At 38.4% G+C, this 21,330-nt stretch overlaps 1 long non-coding RNA gene across 2 annotated transcripts in view; it reads right to left on the bottom strand.

Moving 5' to 3' along the window:
• LOC106994772 (uncharacterized) overlaps positions 1-21,330 on the bottom strand; it is a 170,256-nt gene that overhangs the window by 61,269 nt on the left and 87,657 nt on the right. For both annotated transcript variants that reach the window (XR_013416421.1, XR_013416427.1), the window contains exon 2: positions 398-474. This is a non-coding gene — a long non-coding RNA (uncharacterized LOC106994772). The remainder of the gene's footprint in view (positions 1-397; positions 475-21,330) is intronic.

Genomic DNA, 21,330 nt, shown 5'->3' with positions numbered 1-21,330 from the left:
CAAGGATTGTAAATGCACCAATCAGCACTCTGTCAAAACAGACCAATCAGCGCTCTGTAAAGTGGACCAATCAACTCTCTTTAAAATGGACCAATCAGCAGGATGTGGGTGGGGCCAGATAAGAGAATAAAAGCAGGCTGCCGGAGCCAGCAGTGCCAAACCCTTTGGGTCCCCTTGTTCTTTTGCTCTTTGTAATAAATCTTGCTGCTGCTCACTCTTTGGGTCCATGCTGCCGCGAAGGTCTGCAGCTTCACTACTGAAGCCAACGAGACAACAAACCCACTGGGAAGAATGAACAACTCCAGACACGCTGCCTTTAAGAGCTGTAACACTCAACATCTGAACGTCTGAAGGAACAAACTCCGGACACACCAACTTTAAGAACTGTAACACTCACCGTGAGGGTCCGCAGTTTCATTCTTGAAGTCAGTGAGACCAAGAACCCACCAATTCCAGACACACTGATACCAAAGCCTGGGAGAGACACAACAAAAAAAGAGAATTTTAGATCAATATCCCTGATGAACATCGATGCAAAAATCCTCAATAAAATACTGGCAAACCGGATTCAGCAGCACGTCAAAAAGCTTATCCACCATGATCAAGTGGGCTTCATCCCTGGGATACAAGGCTGGTTCAACATACGCAAATCAATAAACATAATCCAGCATATAAACAGAACCAAAGACAAAACCACATGATTATCTCAATAGATGCAGAAAAGGCCTTTGACAAAATTCAACAGCCCTTCATGCTAAAAACTCTCAATAAATTCGGTATTGATGGAACGTATCTCAAAATCATAAGAGCTATTTATGACAAACCCATAGCCAATATCATACTGAATGTACAAAAACTGGAAGCATTCCCTTTAAAAACTGGCACAAGACAGGGATGCCCTCTCTCACCACTCCTATTCAACATAGTGTTGGAAGTTCTGGCTAGGGCAATCAGGCAAGAGAAAGAAATAAAGGGTATTCAGTTAGGAAAAGAAGAGGTCAAATTGTCCCTGTTTGCAGATGACATGATTGTATATTTAGAAAACCCCATCGTCTCAGCCCAAAAATCTCCTTAAGCTGATAAGCAACTTCAGCAAAGTCTCAAGATACAAAATTAATGTGCAAAAATCACAAGCATTCGTATACACCAGTAACAGACAAACAGAGAGCCAAATCATGAATGAACTTCCATTCACAATTGCTTCAAAGAGAATAAAATACCTAGGAATCCACTATGTGATGTTTAGGGCATCTGCCAGTTCTAACAGTTTGGGATTCTACTTTCCAGGCTTATCTTGAGTTAGTCTCCTACACACAACTATAGTCCATCTAAACTGGGAAAAACTTCATTTCCTTAATATACCCGATGCTTTTCCAACTCTCCTACTCTCTCCTAAAGGCCGTCCCTGCCTGATTACTTCGTGCCTAAATCCTCCATAATTTCCAAATACTACCTTGTCCAGAAAGGCATTATTTTATCACTAAAGCAAGAAATAATATCTCATTTATCTGAAGTCTCATAATATTTTTTATATTTTTTATATTTTTTATAATGCCAAATTCTAAGTTTTATTCGCTCCTATATAAAACCGGTGAAGTTATCTTACACATAACCATGCAGCACCATATGTAGCATAGACTCTGGAGTCACATTTCCTGGCTTAGAATCCCAACTCTACCACTTTCTAGCTACGCAACCTTGGGCAAGGTTTTCTATGTCTCAGTTTCCTCCTCTGTAATATGGTGTAATAATATTATTTACTTTAGTGGACGCTTGGGAAGTTTATATGAATTAATATTTGTAAAGTGCTTAGAGCAGTTTCTGACACAATAACCACTATATATGTGTTTGCTATCATTATTAGAAATTGTTGGCTCTCATTCTTTTCAGTTTGTAATACTTTGAGAGTGCCTATTATCTCTCTTAGCATCTTATAAGTTTTCTGAGCATAGGAACATGTCTCTTTACTTTTGTGTCTTTTTTCTCTTTTCTTTTCTTTTCTTTTCTTTTTTTTTTTTTTTTTTTTTTTTTTGAGATGGAGTGTTGCTCTGTTGTCCAGGCTGGAGTGCAGTGGCAAGATCTCAGCTTGCTGCAAGCTCTGCCTCCCGGGTTCATGCCATTCTGCTGCCTCAGCCTCCTGAGTAGCTGGGACTACAGACACCCACCGCCATGCCCGGCTAATTTTTTTTGTATTTTTTTAGTAGAGATGGGGTTTCTCCGTGTTAGCCAGGATGGTCTTGATCTCCTGACCTTGTGATTCACCCACCTCAGCCTCCCAAAGTGCTGGATTACAGGCGTAAGCCACCATGCCCGGCCTCCTTTTGTATTTTATCAGCATAGTTTCCTATGTGTAGCAAGGACGCAATACATATTTGATGAATGTGTGTCTATGTGTGTGTGCTAATGTAATGTTATGTGTGTACCTGTCATTATCTTCTTTTGTTGTGTACCTTGATTTTTTTTTTGTCGTTTTGTTTTCCTTCTGCAGAAGTCCTAGAGTAGCAATTGCTTTATCATTTTCTTTTTTTTTGTATTATAATGATATGTTTGTATTAAGGTCCTTTAAGAGCTTTTCCTTTGTGGGGTTTATAATTGTCTACTAAAACATACAGCATGTTAGATTATTAGGTGTGTATTTGTTAAATGAATAAGCATAGGACATATGAACAAATAATATATACTTAATAAATAGAGACTTTGGTACTTCTCCCTCTACCCTACTACCAAGTATGAAATCCTAAGATTGAAACCACTTTAAATTGTACGTTTTACCCTCAACTCTAGTCAAGAATAGATTTTCTGAGGTGTTTCTTCAAAACAAAACCAAATCTACATTATTATTTTCTGCAAAACTTTCAGGTGCCCACCTGATAGTGTGTGTCACAGAGTGGATAGAAACTTGGAAAGTCTGAGTCATAGATAGAACTTGAGTGCATCTTCAAAACAGTTGAGAATATCAATAAATGATGCTTCAAATCAACATGAATTATATTCTTTAAAGATAAGATAAACATAACTTTTCTAGGTATTGGTAACAACTTCCCAGCCTTAGGGGACAGTTTACAAATTTCTCTTTATTGTTTTTAGCTAGTTTGATTGGTTAGATCAGAAGTACTGGCTAAACAGAATGGTCTTGGTCAAATTAGGGAAATGAGATGAGTTTGTATGAAACTCAACAAGCTTGGCTAATGTCTCATTTTCTTTTAAACCGAAGGCTTTTAAGTCATTGATAGGGCAATGCACTAGCTATCATGGATGATATAGTGTGGATGTTTGTTATCTCCAAATCCCATGTTTAAATGTAATTCCTAATCTTGGAGGTAGAGCCTGGTGGGAGGGGTTTGGGTCATGGGGGGTTTCATGAATGGCTTGATGCCCTTCTTGCAGTAATGAGTTCATGTGGGAGCTGGTTGTTTGAAAGAGGCTGGCACCTATCTCTCTCTCTCTCTTTCTCTTTCTCTTGCTATGTGACATACTGGCTCCCTTTGTGCCTTCTGCCATGATTGTAAGCTTTCTGAGGCCATCACTAGGAGCAGACACTGGTGCCATGCTTCCTGTACAGCCTGCAGAACCATCAGCCAAAATCAACCTATATTATTTATAAATTACCCAGTTTCAGGTATTCCTTTATAGAAATGCAAATGGACTAGCACAAAAAATCGGTACTTAAGAGTAGGGCATTGCATGAAGAGACTTGAAAATGTAGAAGAAGCTTTAGAACTGGGTAACAGGCAGAGATTGGAAGAATTTGAAGAACTCAGAAGAAGAAAGGAAGATGAGGGAAAGTTTGAAACTTCTTAGAGACTTGTTAGGTGGTTGTAACAAAAGGCTGATACAAATATGGACAATGAAGGCCAGACTGACAAGGTCTCAGATAGAAATAATGAGGTTATCAGGGACTGGAGCAAAGGTCACCCATGTTACACCCCAGCAAAGAACTTGACTGCATTTTGTCCATGCCCTACAGTTTTGTGAAAGGTTGAACTTAAGAGTGATGACCTAGGATTTGGTGTAATAAATTTCTAAGCAGCAAAGTGTTCTAGAAGTGGTGTGGCTACTTCTAACAGCCTACAATCAGATAAGAGCAAAAGAATGACTTAATGTTGGAACCTATATTTCAAAGGGAAGCAGAGCATAAAAAATTGGAAAATGTGTGGCCTGGCCATGAAGTAAAGAAGGAAATAATGTCTTCAAGGAAATTCAAGAGGTCTGCAAAGCAACCACTTGTTAGAGAGATTTGCATGATTAAAAGGGAGTCAAGTGCTAATAGCCAAGACAATGGGAAAAAAATGTCAATGTAGCCCCTCTCATCACAAGCCCAGAAGACAGAATGGTTTCAGTGGCCAGATCCAGGGCACTGCTGCCCTGTGCCACCTTGGAAGGCCATTCTCCACCTCCTGGATGCTGATGCTACAGCCAAGACTCAAACGGCCCCAGGTAGAGCTCGGGTTACACCTCTGGAAGGCTCAAGTCATAAGCCTTGGTGGTTTCCAGTAAATGTTAAGCCTACAAGTGGTGGAATACAAGAGTGAAGAAGGCTTGCTAGTTTCCACCTAGATTTCAGAGGATATATTGGAAAGCCTGGTGTCCAGGCAGAAGCCTACCTCAAGGGCAGAGTTCCCCCAGAGAGCATCTACTAGGGCAGTGCTTAGGGGAAATGTGGGGTTGCAGCCTCACACAGAGTGTCAATCGGGGCACTGCCTCGTGAAGCACTGGGAAGGGGGCCACTGCCTTCCAGACCCCAGAATGGTAGAGCCACCTGTAACTTGCATCCTGAGCATGGAAAAGCCATGGGCATTGGATCCCAACCCCTGAAAGCAGCCATAGAGGCTGAACCTTGCAAACTCACAGGGCAGAGCTGCCCAAGGCCATGTCCCACTCCCTGCACCAGTGTGCCCAGGATGTGGGACATGGAGGCAAAGATGATGTTAGAGCTGTAAGATTTAATGTCTGACCTGCTGTGTTTTGGACTTGTGTGGGGCCTGTTGCCCCTCTCTTTTGGCCAATTTCTCCCTTTTGAAATGGGATTATTTTACCAATGCACATACAACTGTTGTGTCTTGGAAGTAGATAACTTGTTTTTTGTTTGTTTGTTTGTTTGTTTGTTTGTTTTAATTTTAGAGGCTTATAGGTGGAGGAACTTACTTTGAGTCTCAAATGAGACTTTGGACTACTGAGTTAATGATGGGATGAGTTAAGACTTTGGGAGAACTTTTGGGAAGGGAAGACTTTGGCACTTTTCTCTCTCTCTTGCTCACTCTTGCCCTGTGATACTCCCGCTCCCGCTTCATCTTCTGCCATGATTGTAACTTTCCTGAGGCCTCACCAGAAGCAGATGCTGATGCCATGCTGTTGTACAGCCTGCAGAACTGTGAGCCATATAAACCTCTTTTCTTTATAAATTACTCAGCCTCAGGTATTCCTTCATAGCAACACAAATAGACTAACAGAATGGATAATTGTAGTAATAATATTATTAATAGACTATAATTTCCTTGAAGATAAGGCATTTTGCTCATCTCTGAGTCCTCTAATCTCTAGCCCAGATATAGTAAATTCTATACCTTGTCTACCCAAATCTCTTCTTCCCTTTTGTGCTCTTAGAAACCCAATCGTGTTCAGAACACTAGCTGCTTTAGGGAGGCTGAGCATCTACCCATCCCTGAAGGAGAAAGGTGAGTCTTTATTAATTTCATTAAGCCAACAGGGTTCATCCAAATTCCCTTGTCAATTACGGATTAAGAATGGGCATATGACATGGTTTTGCCTTATGAAAATTGACAAAAAGCCTCCTACGGACTTTTTGGAAGAGTTATCTTTGTTCTTAAGGAAGAACCAAAGATAAAGACATTTCCTTCTCAGCCCATGGACACTGCAACCTATTGTGATGCCTGGAACTGTAGCTGCCATCTTGGGCTTAAAAAGAATTTATCCTATACAACAAGGAAAACTCTGAAGATAACATAACTGAAAGACTGATTAAACATGGGTGCTTGATAACAATTTTGAGTCATTAGTGTAGCCAACCCTGAAACTCCTTCACCTTTGGACTTCTTGTAAGAAAGAAACTTTGAGTTGATTTTTCTGCTACTTGCAGCCAAAGCATCCTAATTGATAGAGTTGGGGTACTTGTATGATTTGCTCCCAGAATGATTTATTATTCTTAATATTAGTCTTAATAACATATTATAATAATACACACAGTAATACTTTACAACATTTAGCCTACCCTGGAAAGCAATATACTAAGCATTTGTATAAATTATTTCATTTAATACCAATATGTGATTGAGATGACTGTCATTACTCTCATCTTATATATAGGGAAATTGAGGCCTGAAAAGGTAAAATAACTTGACAAAATGTTCACAGTCAGTGACAAATCCCAGGTTTTGAAGCTGAGTCACTTTGATTGGACTCTATCATCTTGCAGTAACCCTATTTTAATTGACTTCACAATTAGTTTTTCTCGCTAAAATTCTGAGAAGCTCAAGATTATCATGTTCATTTCAAAAAATGAAGTACAACACAGTCCAAGAGGCTGGGCTATTTGAAAAAATTCGGAGTTCTAAACAATTTAGTATTTCTTTGTTGCTACTCCCTCACTGTTAAATCAACACACATTTGATCAGTTTGTCCTTTTTCCTAGGTAAGACAGACAGCTTTACAAGGCAAACAAAATTGCCACTCCAAAGAGGCATAGAGAAGTTACTTACTCATGAATATTATTCTTAATAACAGAGAACTAATAACACATTTATTTAATTAAAAAATATGACAAGGACCAAGTATAGAATGATAGGGAAGATCTGTTCACAACAGGAAAGCATCTATCTAGTGAAGAAGCATTTTTAAAAACCCACAGTCACTTAAAATCTCTGGAAATTATCCTAAGGCTATCCAGCAAATTGAAAAACATTCATTCAAGAAAATAAAAATATTGATAAGAACTGTGAGAGTCTGAAGCATTTGAGCCAGTCTCCATTCTATTACGGCCCCTTACCCTCACCCCAGCTCTGTGTTATAGAATCTCTATTATCCTGCATGATGTGCAAACAAAAAGGCATAAGCTCCTTCTTTCTATGGCTCCCAATCTAGAGAGGTTACTTTGAAACCTGAAACCTGCAAACACAAGGTGAGTATTATCTCAAACAATAGCGATATGTGCTTCTTCACCAAAGAAAGTTGAAAACTTGGCTCCTCCTAATGGACCCATTCCTGGAGACAGAATTACTTTTGATGGTTTCCCTGGAGAGCCCAGCAAGGAGCTGAATCACAAGGAGAGGATTTGGGAGCAGATCCAACCTGATCTTTACACTATTAATGAGTGTGTGGCATCATACCAAGGAGCTCCCTTTGAGATGAAAGGGAAAGGAGTGTGTAGGGCTCAAACCATAACCAACAGTGGAATCAAGTCACATAACAGCCTTCCATTACTGAAATACATTAGAGAAAGCTTTAATAATCATAAAGGAATATATTTGTCACTTGTACCTTAAAAATAAAAACAAGATGGAATAGCATTTTCTTGCAGGTTTGAACATTCTTTTTCCTGCCTGTAGGAAGTACTGGTGAATTTTAAAGACTTTTCATGCTGGCTTTATTTGGAGTTTCATCAGTGACCACTTGAATTTTAATGCTTTTCATAGACTCCTTCAAAAAGTATTGACACTTGGGTCAGTTGGCACTTGTCCTGGCTGAAAGATCTACTTACGCTTTCAGAAATGATTTGTGCCACATAACAGTTTTTGTAGGCACAGGATCTTAGCTTAGCCTGGCACATTCATATTTGTTGACGTCCTTGGGAAAGTAGTTATTCTCTAGGTCACTAGGAAGATAGCCAATGCCATTGACCATGTTACGTTTCTATTTCCTGAACTACAGTAAAAAAATGTGAAAGACTTCAGCATGGGGAATACTTTTTGTCAATATAAATGTAAGACAAAGAAGACTAAGGGACAACCCTGTTAACTTAAGAGGACAGAATACAGGACCTAAAAGTTTGGTGTAGGACAGCCAGCTAGGGAGAAGGTAAGATACTGGGGGAATCTAATCAGGCCACTAAATCAAGGCACCATGCTAAGAGCAGATATTCTGAAAGAAATGCACCTGACCTGTTATCTAAAGAAGTTTTAACATCTCAACTTTACTTAACCATATTCTCATTAATTGATTTATAATTCAGAAAGGTTGAGTATCTCTTATTCTTTTCACCAATCACACGATATGTGTAAATATTACCCAAACAAATTAATGTGGTACAAAATGAAAACAATCAAAATATCACTCAGAAAAGGCATGATACTACAAGTAAGACAGGCATAGTATTACTCCTAACAAGCACTTAGCTCAAAACTCTGAATCAGTTTTTGATAGTCTCAACACCTATACTCAAACCTTTTCCTTGTATTCATTAGCAAACAAGCATTTATTAGGTATCTTGAAGTGTGAGCAGGAAGCTCACTATCACTGACCCAATGATCTTGGGTTAAATTATATAGATAAAACTGTTTCTAAGGAGTTTAGAATGAAATACTGGTTTTCATTCTTGTGGCAGAGGTTTGACCACACAAAAACATATGGGAGGGAAACTAAGTAGGATCTTTCTGCCTAGCAAGAAGTGGTAGAACAGAATTCTGTTCTTCTGTTTACAAACAGGTAGAATTCTTCTGTTTATAAACAGGTGGAATTCTGAAGTGGAAAGGTTGTATATTCTGGATCTTCAGCTTCTCATCTCCTCCTGCTTATTAGGGCCTATTTAACCACCTGGGTCCTTCTGCCCTCCCTTCCTCCTCCTCTCTCAAAGCCTCTCTCAAAAACTGATATGTTTGAAGTTAGTGTTCCTACTCCACATTAAACCTTAAGTCTCATTATAAATAAAAGTTTCTCTCTTCCATCCCACCCCTAACCGCCCAACAATTCCAAGCTGCAACCAAGAGGTGATCTGAGTTGGCTGGAATGAAGAGACAGGGAAGGGAGGGTTACAATCCAGTATTTTCCACGCTTTAAGTGTCCTGTGTGTAATTCTGCAGCTGGATGGTCAGGGATGTTATGTTCTAACAGAGCCACACTGCTACTTATAAAATTGGCTTGGGCTATACACAACTGTTTGTTAAGACACTAAAGATGACCATTTGAAAGTCTATGTGGGAAAAGGAGGTAATTTGACCCTCCGTGTGTTAGAAAAGCATAAAACATTTGGGTGTCAGTCAAAATTTGTTTAAGATCTGGGAGGGACTCCCTTCCCTTTTGAAAATTGCATTGAGGTTTTTAAGAACCACAGACAGTCTGTATTTCCACCGCCAGCACATTCAGGGCACACCCAGGAATGGCAGGAGGACTTTCAGGGAGATGTGTTCCCCTGAGAAGCTGCTCAGCACCTCTTCTCTCAGCACCTGCTGACTTTCTGCAAAATTGAAAGCAAACTAATGGTTTGGTGTGTTCAGACCCACACTCCTACCACCCTGGATTTATTTACCTCCCTCATGCTGCATCCAAGTCTCCTTTTTCTATATTTTAAATTCTGATTTTCTTAGATTTACAGTAGAAGTACTCACTAAAGCCAATCCACTCTTTAGGGGCATAAAATTGGCCAGTGGTGAGACGACATAACAGAACTGAAACTTGAAACTGTGGACAGACTCACTTTTCCGGAATTGAGTCTGCCTTTTCAGAGTGACAGAATGTTGTCAATACTCTGTAACTGGCAGAATCTGTTTCCTTCCTGGTATTTTGTCCTTCCATCCCTGGGGGAGAAAAGGCAGTTTGAAAACGTACTGCCATAGACATTCTGGTGAAAAAGGATCAAGTGACTAAAGCAGAGAGCTGATAATCAGAGATGACTTGATGCTTACTAAGGTACAACAATTCATAGGCACTGGCTCTGGTGGTGAGAAATTGCTGCTGGGAGTGTGAGGGAGGAAAGTCAAAGCACATTTTTTGGCCATTAGGACAATGAAGGCATCTTCCCCAGAAGGTGGCCCATTCTTGCCACCCACTCCTTTTCTCTCATGACCCTATTCTGCCTAAGCAATTTAATCACACATCCAGACACTTGGCCGTGGTGTGCTCACTGTCCAGTAAAGCTTAGCCTAGCTTGCCTCCTCCAGGTCCCTGTGGCCTCAGCACCAACAACACACTGCAGAAGAACTTTCCTTAACTGCCCACTGAAGTTGCATCTCCTGCCCCTGCAGTGTTCACTCTCTCCCCCGTTACCCTGCTTCATCATCTTCATAGCACTCACCTCTCTATGAAATGACCTTGCTTCTTTGTTTCTGTGGGTATGTGTCATGTCTCACTTTCCTCAGCAAAGTGTAAGGTCCAGAAAAGGCAGGGGCTGCATCTTTCTGATTCACTGCTACATTCCCAGTATCTGGGAAAGTGCCTGGAACACTAGGGGCTCCAGATATTTGTGAAATGGATGAATTAATGAGTAAGAGTAGTTGTAGGTAGAAAGATGCAAACTAGACTCAGAACCAAGGATTCTGATCTCTTGGTTAGCTCTTTTATGTATCCTGCTCCCCCATGTTTGCATAAACAGAGTAGGTGAAGGCACATGTATAAAATCATACTTCTCAGATCAGGGTATGAGGTCAGAGTGACCAGGTAAAGTCATTGACTTCACTATACCTCATATCCAAATATATGTCTCTGAATCTAGCTTACCTGAGTAGGTAAGCTCACAGACCCACTGCTGAATTCATGGCTTACCTATGCAACTGGCTTAATGGTGTGGCCTTGGGCAAATTAGTCTTTCTGTACTTCAGTTTAAATCTACCCTGTGCTACCACTATCATGGCAGTAACTATATGACACTATCTCCTTAACTAGGTCAGAAGCTTCTCAATGGCAGAAGCTATGTCTTATTAGATTGAGTATCACCAGCAACTATTGGGTGCTCAATAAATGTCTGTGGAATAAATAAATGGATAAGCCCTAATTAAATTTACTTTATGACACAAACTCCCATCCACTCCATCACTCAGTCCTCAAACTGGTAATCAGCTCACGTCACTCACTTCCTCACAAGTCTCTGTGCTGCGATTAGAATAAATATAAACTCCTTATTCAAGAGCCCAAGACTTCATAATCTAATCCCAAACTGCCCTTACAGAGTTATTTCTTACCATATAATCCATGGGTCTTGCACTCTCAGCCTGCCCTTCTCTGAATTCTTACACTTTGATACTTTTAGACCTTGGCCTATTGAAGGAGAACTCATGAATCAGTCTTATTTGGGAAACTTCATTCTCTCTGGAAGAATTAATTTCTCCTTCTGATTTATTCCAAATTCAGACTGGCTCCGTTTTATGTTAATTATATTTTTCTGGTTTCTTATTTAATTTCTCCCTCCTCCATTGAATTGTAAGGTCCTTAAGGACAGAGAGTTTGTCTCATTACTCTCTGCTTACTCTTTACTATTCCCAATCACAAGGTAGTGACTTTCATACAGTAGATAATCAATAATTATTTTTTAATTAAATATACTCAACTGATAATTTTTACCTTATTTCGTATATAAGTTTAAAATCTGAAGCCCCTAAAGCAAAAATGTGCACAAATTCCAAGTTATGTTCTACTCAAGATTTATTCTAAGCACTGCAATTTCGAAAAATAGGAAAAAAAGGAAAATATTTGGAAACTATATGCCTGACAAAGGGTTAAAGACAAAATATTTAAAGTACTTCTACCACTCAGTAGCAACAAACAAACAAAAACACACTTCCACTTAAAAAGCAGGAAAGGATACAAAAAAAAAAAAAAAACCAATGGAACCATGATTTTATTTTTTACAAGAATAAACAGATAGCTAGATGTTGGCTGGTTTAAAGAAAAACAAGAGAAGATCCAAATAAGTACAATCAGAAATGACAAAGATGACATTACAATTAATACCACAGAATATGAAAGATCCTCGGAGACTGCTATGAACAACTCTATACACGCAGATTAGAAAATCTAGAGGAAATGAATAAATTCCTGGAAACATAATCTCCCAGAATTGAATCAGAAAGAGGATGAAATCCTGAATAGACTAATATTTAGTTCTGAAATTGAATCAGTAATAAAATACATAGCAGCTCCCCCTCCCAAAAAGCCCTGCATCAGATGGATTTACAGCAAATTCTACCATATGTACGAAGAACTAATACCAATCTAGCTGAAACTAGTCCAAAAAGTTAAAAAGGAGAGGCTCCTCCCCAACTCAGTCTATGAAACTGGCATCAGCTTAATACCAAAATCTTGCAGAAACACAATGAAAAAAGAAAAGTTCAAGTCAATTTCCCTGATAAACATAGAGGCAAAATCTTCAACAACATACTAACAAATTCTATCCAGCAGCACATCAAAAAGTTAATTCATTGCAATCAAGTAGGCTTTATTCCTGGGAAGCAAGGTTGTTTCAAAATATGCAAATTGATAAATGTGATTCACCACATAAACAAAATTAGAAACAAAAACTATATGATCATCTCAATGATACAGGAAAAACTTTTAGTAAAAATTTAACATCCATTCATGATAAAAACCCTCAACAGACCAGGCATAGAAGGAACATACCTCAAAATAATAAGAACCATCTATGACAAACCCACAGCCAACATCATATTAAATGGGCAAAAGCTGGAACTATTATCTTTGAGAACTGGAACAAGCCAAGATGACCACTCTCGCCACTCTTATTCAACATAGTACTGGAAGTCCTAGCCAGAGTAATCAGACAAGAAAAAGAAAGAAAAGCCATCCAAACAGGAAAAGAAGATGCCAAACAACCTCTTTTCATTGACAATATACTACTATTCCTAGAAAACCCTTAATAACTCTGCCAGAAGAGCCCTAGAACTGATAAGTGACTTTAATAAAGTTCCAGGATACAAATTCAATATACAAAAATTGATAGTAGGAATGCTACTAAAGCATTTCTACACACCAATAACGTCTGGGCTGAATGTTAAATCAAGAACACAATCTCACTTACAATATCCACAGAGAAAATGAAATACCTAGGAATACAGTTCACCAAGGAGGTGAAAGATCTCTACAAGGAGAACCACAAAAGTCTGAGGAAAGAATTAGAGATGACACAAATAAATGGAAAAAACATTCATTCTTATAGATTAGAAGAATCAATATAGTTAAAATGGTCATACTACCCAAAGTAATTTACAGATTCAATGCTATTCCTATAAAACAACCAGTGTCAGCTAGCCACATGTAGAAAGCTGAAACTGGATTCCTTCCTTACACCTTGTAAAAAAATTAATTCAAGATGGATTAAAGACTTAAATGGTAGACCTAAAACCATAAAAACCCTAGAAGAAAACTTAGGTAATACCATTCAGGACATAGGCATGGGCAAGGACTTCATGTCTAAAACACCAAAACCAATGGCAACAAAAGCCAAAATTGACAAATGGGATCTAATTAAACTAAAGAGCTTCTGCACAGCAAAACAAACTACCATCAGAGTGAACAGGCAACTTGCAGAATGGGAGAAAATTTTTGCAATCTACTCATCTGACAAAGGGCTAATATCTAGAATCTACAAAGAACTCAAACAAATTTGCAAGAAGAAAACAAACAATTCCATCAAAAAGTGGGCGAAGGATATGAGCAGACACTTCTCAAAAGAAGACATTTATGCAGCCAACAGACACATGAAAAAATGCTCATCATCACTGGCCATCTGAGAAATGCAAATCAAAACCACAATGAAATACCATCTCACACCAGTTAGAATGGCGATCATTAAAAAGTCAGGAAACAGCAAGTGCTGGAGAGGATGTGGAGAAATAGGAACACTTTTACACTGTTGGTGGGAGTGTAAAGTAGTTCAACCATTGCGGAAGTCAGTGTGGCAATTCCTCAAGGATCTAGAATTAGAAATACCATTTGACTCAGCCATCCCATTACTGGGTATATACCCAAAGGATTATAAATCATGCTGCTATAAAGACACAGGCACACATACGTTTAATGCGGCACTATTCACAGTAGCAAAGACTTGGAACCAATCCAAAGGTCCATCAATGATAGACTGGATTAAGAAAATGTGGCATATATACACCGTGGAATACTATGCAGCCATAAAAAAGGATTAGTTCATGTCCTTTGTAGGGACATGGATGAAGATATAAATCCTCATTCTCAGCAAACTATCGCAAGGACAAAAAACCAAACACCACATGTTCTCACTCATAGGTAGGAATTGAACAATGAGATCACTTGGACACAGGAAGGGGAGCATCACACACCGGGGCCTGTTGTGGGGTGGGGGGAGGGGGGAGCGATAGCATCAGGAGATATACCTAATGTAAATAATGAGTTAATGGATGTGGCACACCAACATGGCACATGTATACATATGTAACAAACCTGCACATTGTGCACGTGTACCCTAAAACTTAAAATATAATAAAAAAGTAAAAAATTAAATATTTTTTAAAAAACCAACCAGTGTCATTTTGCACAGAAATAGAAAAAAACTCTCCTAAAATTCATATGGAACCAAAAAATAACCCAAATAGTCAAAACAATATTACACAAAAGAACAAAGCCAGAGATGTCACACTACTTGACTTTAAATTATACTATAAGGCTACAGTAACCAAAACAGCATGGTGCTGGTACAAAAACAGACACAAAAACCAATGGAACAGAAAATAAAACTCAGAAATAAAGCTGCACACCTATAACCATCTGATCTTTGACACGGCTCACAAAAACAAGCAATAGGGAAAGGATGCCTTATTCAATAAGTGGTACTACAATAACTGGCTACCCATATGCAGAAAAATAAAACTGGACCCACACTTTTCACCATATGCAAAAATTAACTCAAGATGGATTAAAGATTTAAATGTAAGACATCAAACTATAAATATCCTAGAAGAAACCCTAGGAAATATCCCTTCTCAACATCGGCCTTCACAAAGAATTTTTGGCTAAGTCCCCAAAAGCAATTATAATAAAAACAAAAATTGACAAGTGAGAACAAATGAAAGAGCTTGTGCATAGCAAAATAAACTATCAACAGAGTAAACAGACAACCTATAGAGTTGGAGAAAATATTTGCAAACTATGCATTTGACAAATTTCTAATATTTAGAATCTACAAGGAACTTAACAACTGAAAAACAAATAACCTCATTTAAAAATCGGCAAAGGACATGAACAGATACTTCTCAGAAAAAAAAAAAAAGCAAACAGCCAAAAGGACATATGACAAAAATGTTCATCATCACTAATCCTCAGAGAAATGCAAATCAAAACCACAATGAGCTGCTATTTCACACCAATCAGAATGGCTATTACTAAAAAGTCAAAAAAGAACAGATGCTGGCAAGGCTGCTGAGAAAAATTTATATTTCCACTGTTGGTGGAAATATAAATTAGTTCAGCCACTATGGAAAGCAGTTTGGTGATTTCTCAAATAACTTAAAAGGAAACTACCATTAAAGCCAGCAATCCCGTTACTGGGTGTATAACCAAAAGAAAATAAAACATTCTAACAAAAAGATCCATGCATTTTCATGTTCATTGCCATGCTATTCACAATACTGAAGACATGGAACCAACCTAGGTGTCCATCAATGGTAGATTAAATAAAGAAAATGTGGTACATATACACTATAGAATGTTATGCAGCCATAAAAAGAATGAAATAATGTCCTTTGGAGCAACATGGCTGCAACCAGAGACCACAATCCTAAGCAAATTAATGCAGGAACAGAAAATCAAATACTGCCATGTCTTCACTTATAAGTGAGAGATAAACATTGAGCATCCGTGGACATAAACATGGGAAGAATAGGCACTGTGGACTACTAGAGGGAGGAAGAAGGGAGGTGGGTATGGGTTGAAAGACTATCTATTGGGTACTATGCTCATTCCCTGGGTGATGGAATCAAAACCCAATCACACAATATACCCATGTAACAAACTTGCACAAGTACTCCCTGTATCTAAAATAAAAGTTGATTTTTTTAAAAAGTGGAAAAAAGGAATAGAATATATTTTTTCCCAAAGAAAACTAACAGCCAAAAGATACATGAGAAGGTGTTCAATAGCATGAATTATCAAGAAAATGCAAATCAAAACCACAATGAGGTATCACTTCACAACTGTTAGAATGGATTTTTTAAAAAGAAAGATAAATGTTGGTGAAGATGTAGAAAAAGGTAACCCTTATACATTGCTCATGGAAATATAAATGGGTGTAGCCACTATGGAAGACAGTATGAAGGTGCCTCCAAAAATTAAAAATAGAACTGTCATACCACCCAGCAATCCCACTTCTGGGTATGTGTTCAAAAGAATTAAAATCAGGACCTTGAAGAGGTAGTTGAACTCCCACATTGATTGCAGCTTTATTCACAATAGCCAAAATGTGGGAGAAACCTAAATGTTCATTGAGGAGTGGAAAATATCATGTATGCATACAATGAAATATTACTTAGCTTTAAATAAAAGGAAATCCTTTTATTTGCAACTGCATGGATGAACCTGGAGGACATTGTACTAAGTGAAATAGGCAAGATAAAGTGTAATTGCCAGGAGCTGGGAGGAGGGAGACACAAGGAGATGTTTGTCAAAGGGCACAAAGTTTCAGTTTGCAAGATGAGTAAGTCATAGAAACCTACTGACTTGCCTATAGTTAACAATGCTGTATGACATATTTTAAAAATTGCTAAGAGGGTAGATCTTATGGTAAATGTTTTTATCACAAAATAATAAATAAGCAGGGTAGAAGAAAACTTTTGGAGATGATGGATATGTTTATATCACGAATTGAGGTGATAGTTTAATCAAGCATGTGTATCTCAAAAATCACCAAATTCAAATATGTACAACTTTTTGTATATCAATCATACTTCAATCAAATAGTTTTTTAAAAAAATCATAGAAAATGCAAATGTCATTACTTAATCACAAAATTATGTAAATATCTTAATAACATTATTGCCAAACAAAAACCAAGTACAATTTAATATATGAGAATAATAATAATATTATTCCTATTATTATTCTCTTAAGAAAGCCATGATTTCTTTGAAGGCAGCATCTGTTCCAGCAGAATAAATGTGCATTTCCTTTATTGATTTTAGATGATAGGAGATATAAGTCATACTACAAGGACTATTTTAAGATATGTCTATCGAAGCTTCAAGACATTGTCAATGATGCCAAGATAAATAGTGGTATAGGAAAAGCCAAATCTCCTTTCAATGCATTCATAGCCAAAGAAATAATATAGTATTTTAAAGGAAAAATGCAACTGACATCTCTGGTCCTCTTAAAACAGCCTTAAGTTTGCACTCTTAAACATTCATTTATTTCCTCTCACCCTGTCTTCAACTTCTACCATTCCTTTCAGATGCCCAGGGAAATTCCAGTGCTCTCCTGTCTTTGACCAAAGATGAGTGCATCAACTGTGGTAGAATTTGCTGGTTCCCTAATGAATGTGTCAGTAACTCATGTGTCTCTCCAAATATTGCTCAGCATGTAATATTAATACATGGGCTTTCACCTCATTTATACCTCAGACAATAACAATGCAAATGAGTGAGGATGAACACAGAGGTTGGGGATAGGGATGAAGTCAGAGTGGTAAAGGAGGTAGAGAGAAAGGGTGACATGAAGGGAAGTTCCCTTCCTGTCTCTGGGCTCAGCACTTTTTTTTTTCTCTCTGAAGTATCAGTTTGCATCAAGCCTGGCTTAGTGAACACTGTTTGTGAACTTAACCTTCTGTAGACCCTGTAGGGGATTACAAAGAAAATTTTACAAATTTATAGAGCAATCTATTATTATACATGCAAAACAATTAGAAAATAACATAGGGCATTTCATTACAAAGGTCATTTATAATCAAATGATTCAGAATTTTTGCTTTGGAGAGTCATGGTAAAGAGAGGCAGAGGCCAGAATTTATAAAGATGGTTTTTCTGAAGACCCTGGAGGCTAAACTTACTTTGGAAAGGAAATAATTTTGACAGACAGAGTACAGGCATCAACATATTAGAAGGAGTTTGGAGAAATAAATCTGAACTTTTCCTTTTTACAAAAGGAAACATAGTCTCTTAAGAAGGTCATTTTCAAAGGTCTTTTTCAAAGGTCATTTTATTTTAGGCTTACTCAATTCTACTTTCCTTCCCAGTTATTTAAAAACCTTAATGATAAATTTACTTTGACTTTATGCTCAGTTGCCTCTCTATGTGGAGTCCAGGTTACTTCTCTTGCAGTGAAATCTTGAAATAAGAAAGAGTAAAAATCAAACCTCAAAAACAAAATGATCCTCTTCCCCTTTTCCTTCCCTCCATAAGAAATGTAGTTCAAAAGCCAATGAGTAGGCTGAATAAGATAAGCACCTAAATGTGGTGGTTAAAGGAGATTATCTTGATGCAAGAAGTTGGAGTTAACGAGTGGTGAGTCTGGCATCCACACAGGAGCCATAGCCAAAGAAAGGTGAGGAGGGTGTCCATGAAGAAGGCCAGCCTAGTGTGGGTGCTTGGGCATGAATAGTGTTGGCAAGACCTTTACAACAATGGTGGCCCAAAGTGGCACAGCAGAGAAGGGTGCCATCAAGAGTGTGTAATCTGGACATCCTTAGAGAGAGCTGGAAGGAAGGTCATGATGTGTGAGAGCCCAAGAAAGATGCAGAGCACATCAACACCGAGGGTAGTGTAGTATGGGATGTGGGAGCCCAGGTGATAGACGAAGAAGGGGTCTGCATGGGAGGGCAGCCTGGTGTGGGTGTCAGAGTCTAAATAGGTTGATGAGGGCATCCACATAGGTGCACGGGGTATCTGCTTCCAAGTGGAATTAAGGAGGGAACCCAAGTGTTGAATGTTGTAACCTGAACAAGGAAGTATTGGAGTCTATGAGGCCACCGAGGACTCCAGCTTGAGAATGCAATCAAACACAGAATATCTGAGCTCAGGTGGTGGTAGTCAGGAATCTGTTTAGGGATTTAGGTGGTGGAAACAGGAGTTTAGTTATAAACAGAGAAGTTGATAAAATAGAAAAACATTCAGGATAGTAGAAGTTTGAACCACATGATGTTGAACTGCAACTGGAGGTGTTGGCATTAAAATATATATTTTGATATATATATGTAGATAAATAAATATGATGAAATTATGTATGTGTACACATACAAATATATATATACATAGATTTATCTGTGTCTATATCTACATTTCTCATTAGTTCTGTCCACTGAGAGGGTCTGGGAGCAGGGACACCTCAAGAACAATATAGCTTCTTCCAGAATATGATTTCTAAATATCATTCTCAGGCCAGGCTTGGTGGCTCACTCCTATAATCCCAGCACTTTTGGAGGCTGAGGCAGGTGGATTGCTTGATCCCATGAGTTTGAGACCAACCTGGGCAACATGGCAAAACCCTGTCTCTACAAAAAAATAAAAATAAAAATTAGCCAGGCATGGTGGTGCACATTTGTAGGCCCAGCTACTTAGGAGGCTGAGGTGGGAGGATCACTTGAGCCCAGGAGGCAGAGGTTGTAGTGAGCCAAGACTGCATTACTACTCTGCAGCCTGGGCAACAGAGTGACACCTGTCTCAAAAGGAAGGGAGGGGAGGAGAGGGGAAGGAAGGGGAGGGCAGTAGGGGAGGGAAGGAGGGAAGAAGGGAGGGAGGAAAAGAAAGAAAGAGAAAGAAAGATCATTATCTACTAAAAGGGACCAGGATTCTTGGAGCAATGGCTGATTCCGCAGCGGGAGTAGAAAAAGTTCAAAAGAAGTTTCAAATATCTTGCTATGTCAGAAAGAAAGTGTTCAAAGAGTAATAGAATTGCATCAAAAGGACACAGAAGCCAGATTGAAGGGCTCTCATTGGCCAAATTATTGACAATTTGAACATCTAAAATAAATATTGGTAGTAATGCATTTAATCTATGGAATAAAATAGAAATCTGTGAGCTTTTATTGATATGAAGAAGAAAGTTTTATGCAGAATAGAATATTTACATAGCCTGAGAACACTGTCCTACAAAATACCAAAATACATATGAATTGCAAAAGGAAAAAGAGTAACTTTATCCTGGCAAGCCTGGATAATATCACCTTAATCAAAGGACCAAATTAACATAATCAGTAATATGACAAGTCAAAATTGTATGTCATCTGATAGGAAGAAATAAGAACACAACATCACTGCAGTGCTATATTTGCCAAAGAATAACCTGAATCTCATCATGATTCAATGGTCAGATTCCTGAATCTAATCTAATCAAACATCATAGAAAATCAAATTGAAAGACACTCTACAAAATAACAAACTTGCAATCATCAGAAGTGTCTCATGAACATTTAGAAGAGAATACTAAAGATGAAGGCAATCAAGAGACACAACTAAATGCAACATGTAATCCTGAACTGGATCCTTCTCCTCTAAAAGACATCAGTGGGACAATTGCTGAAACTTCAGTGAGGGTTAGAATAGAATGATAGAAATATCCAGTGTTGGGCTGGGCATGGTGACTCACACCTGTAATTCTAGCACTTTGGGAGGCTGAGGCGGGTGAATCACCTGAAGTCAGGAGTTCAAGACCAGTCTGGCCAACATGGTGAAACTATGTCTCGACTTAAAACACAAAAATTAGCCAGGTGTGGTGGCAGGTGCCTATAATCACAGCTACTCGGGAGGCTGAGGCAGGAGAATCACTTGAACTCGGGGGTCAGAGGTTGCAGTGAGCCAAGATCGTACCACTTCACTCCAGCCTGGGCGACAGAGTGAAACTCCATCTCAAAAAAAAAAAAAAAAAACCATATATATATATACACATATACACACATACATACACATACACACATAAATATATATACACACACACACATATATATCCCAGTGTTAATTTCTTGATTTTGATGGTCATTTTGTAGCTATATAGGAGAATTTCCTTATTTGTTATGAATATATGCTAAAGTTTTCAGACGTAATGGGGCATCCTGTCAACAACTTTCCTGTAAGTTCGAGATAGTTTGACGAAGGTCTTAAGTGGAGTTGACAAAGGTCTCAAGTGACAAAGATCTTAAGTTGACAAAGGTCTTAAGTCATTCCTTGGTGACTCAGTAGGGAAGGACATAGGGCTTTTGTGAAGAATGAGGTGTAGACCTTTGTCCCCACTCTTTATTCTCCCAGCATACTCTACAACACCCAGAGGCTGAGAGAATGATGTGTCTATGTGATTTCATAGCAGAGATGTCCTGGTGTGTGTGCAGGACAGCACTTTCTAGTTCTGAGTCATCAGGTAAAGTGAACTTCCTCTGATCTTTTCAACGTAAATGATTTTTTAAAAGCCCTTCCATTC

The sequence above is a fragment of the Macaca mulatta genome, chromosome 1, assembly GCF_049350105.2.
Source record: "Macaca mulatta isolate MMU2019108-1 chromosome 1, T2T-MMU8v2.0, whole genome shotgun sequence".
In the NCBI taxonomy this organism is placed as follows: Eukaryota; Metazoa; Chordata; class Mammalia; order Primates; family Cercopithecidae; genus Macaca; species Macaca mulatta.
The sequence above is the reverse complement of the archived record's forward strand: the minus strand, read 5'-3'. Positions and strand labels throughout refer to the sequence as shown.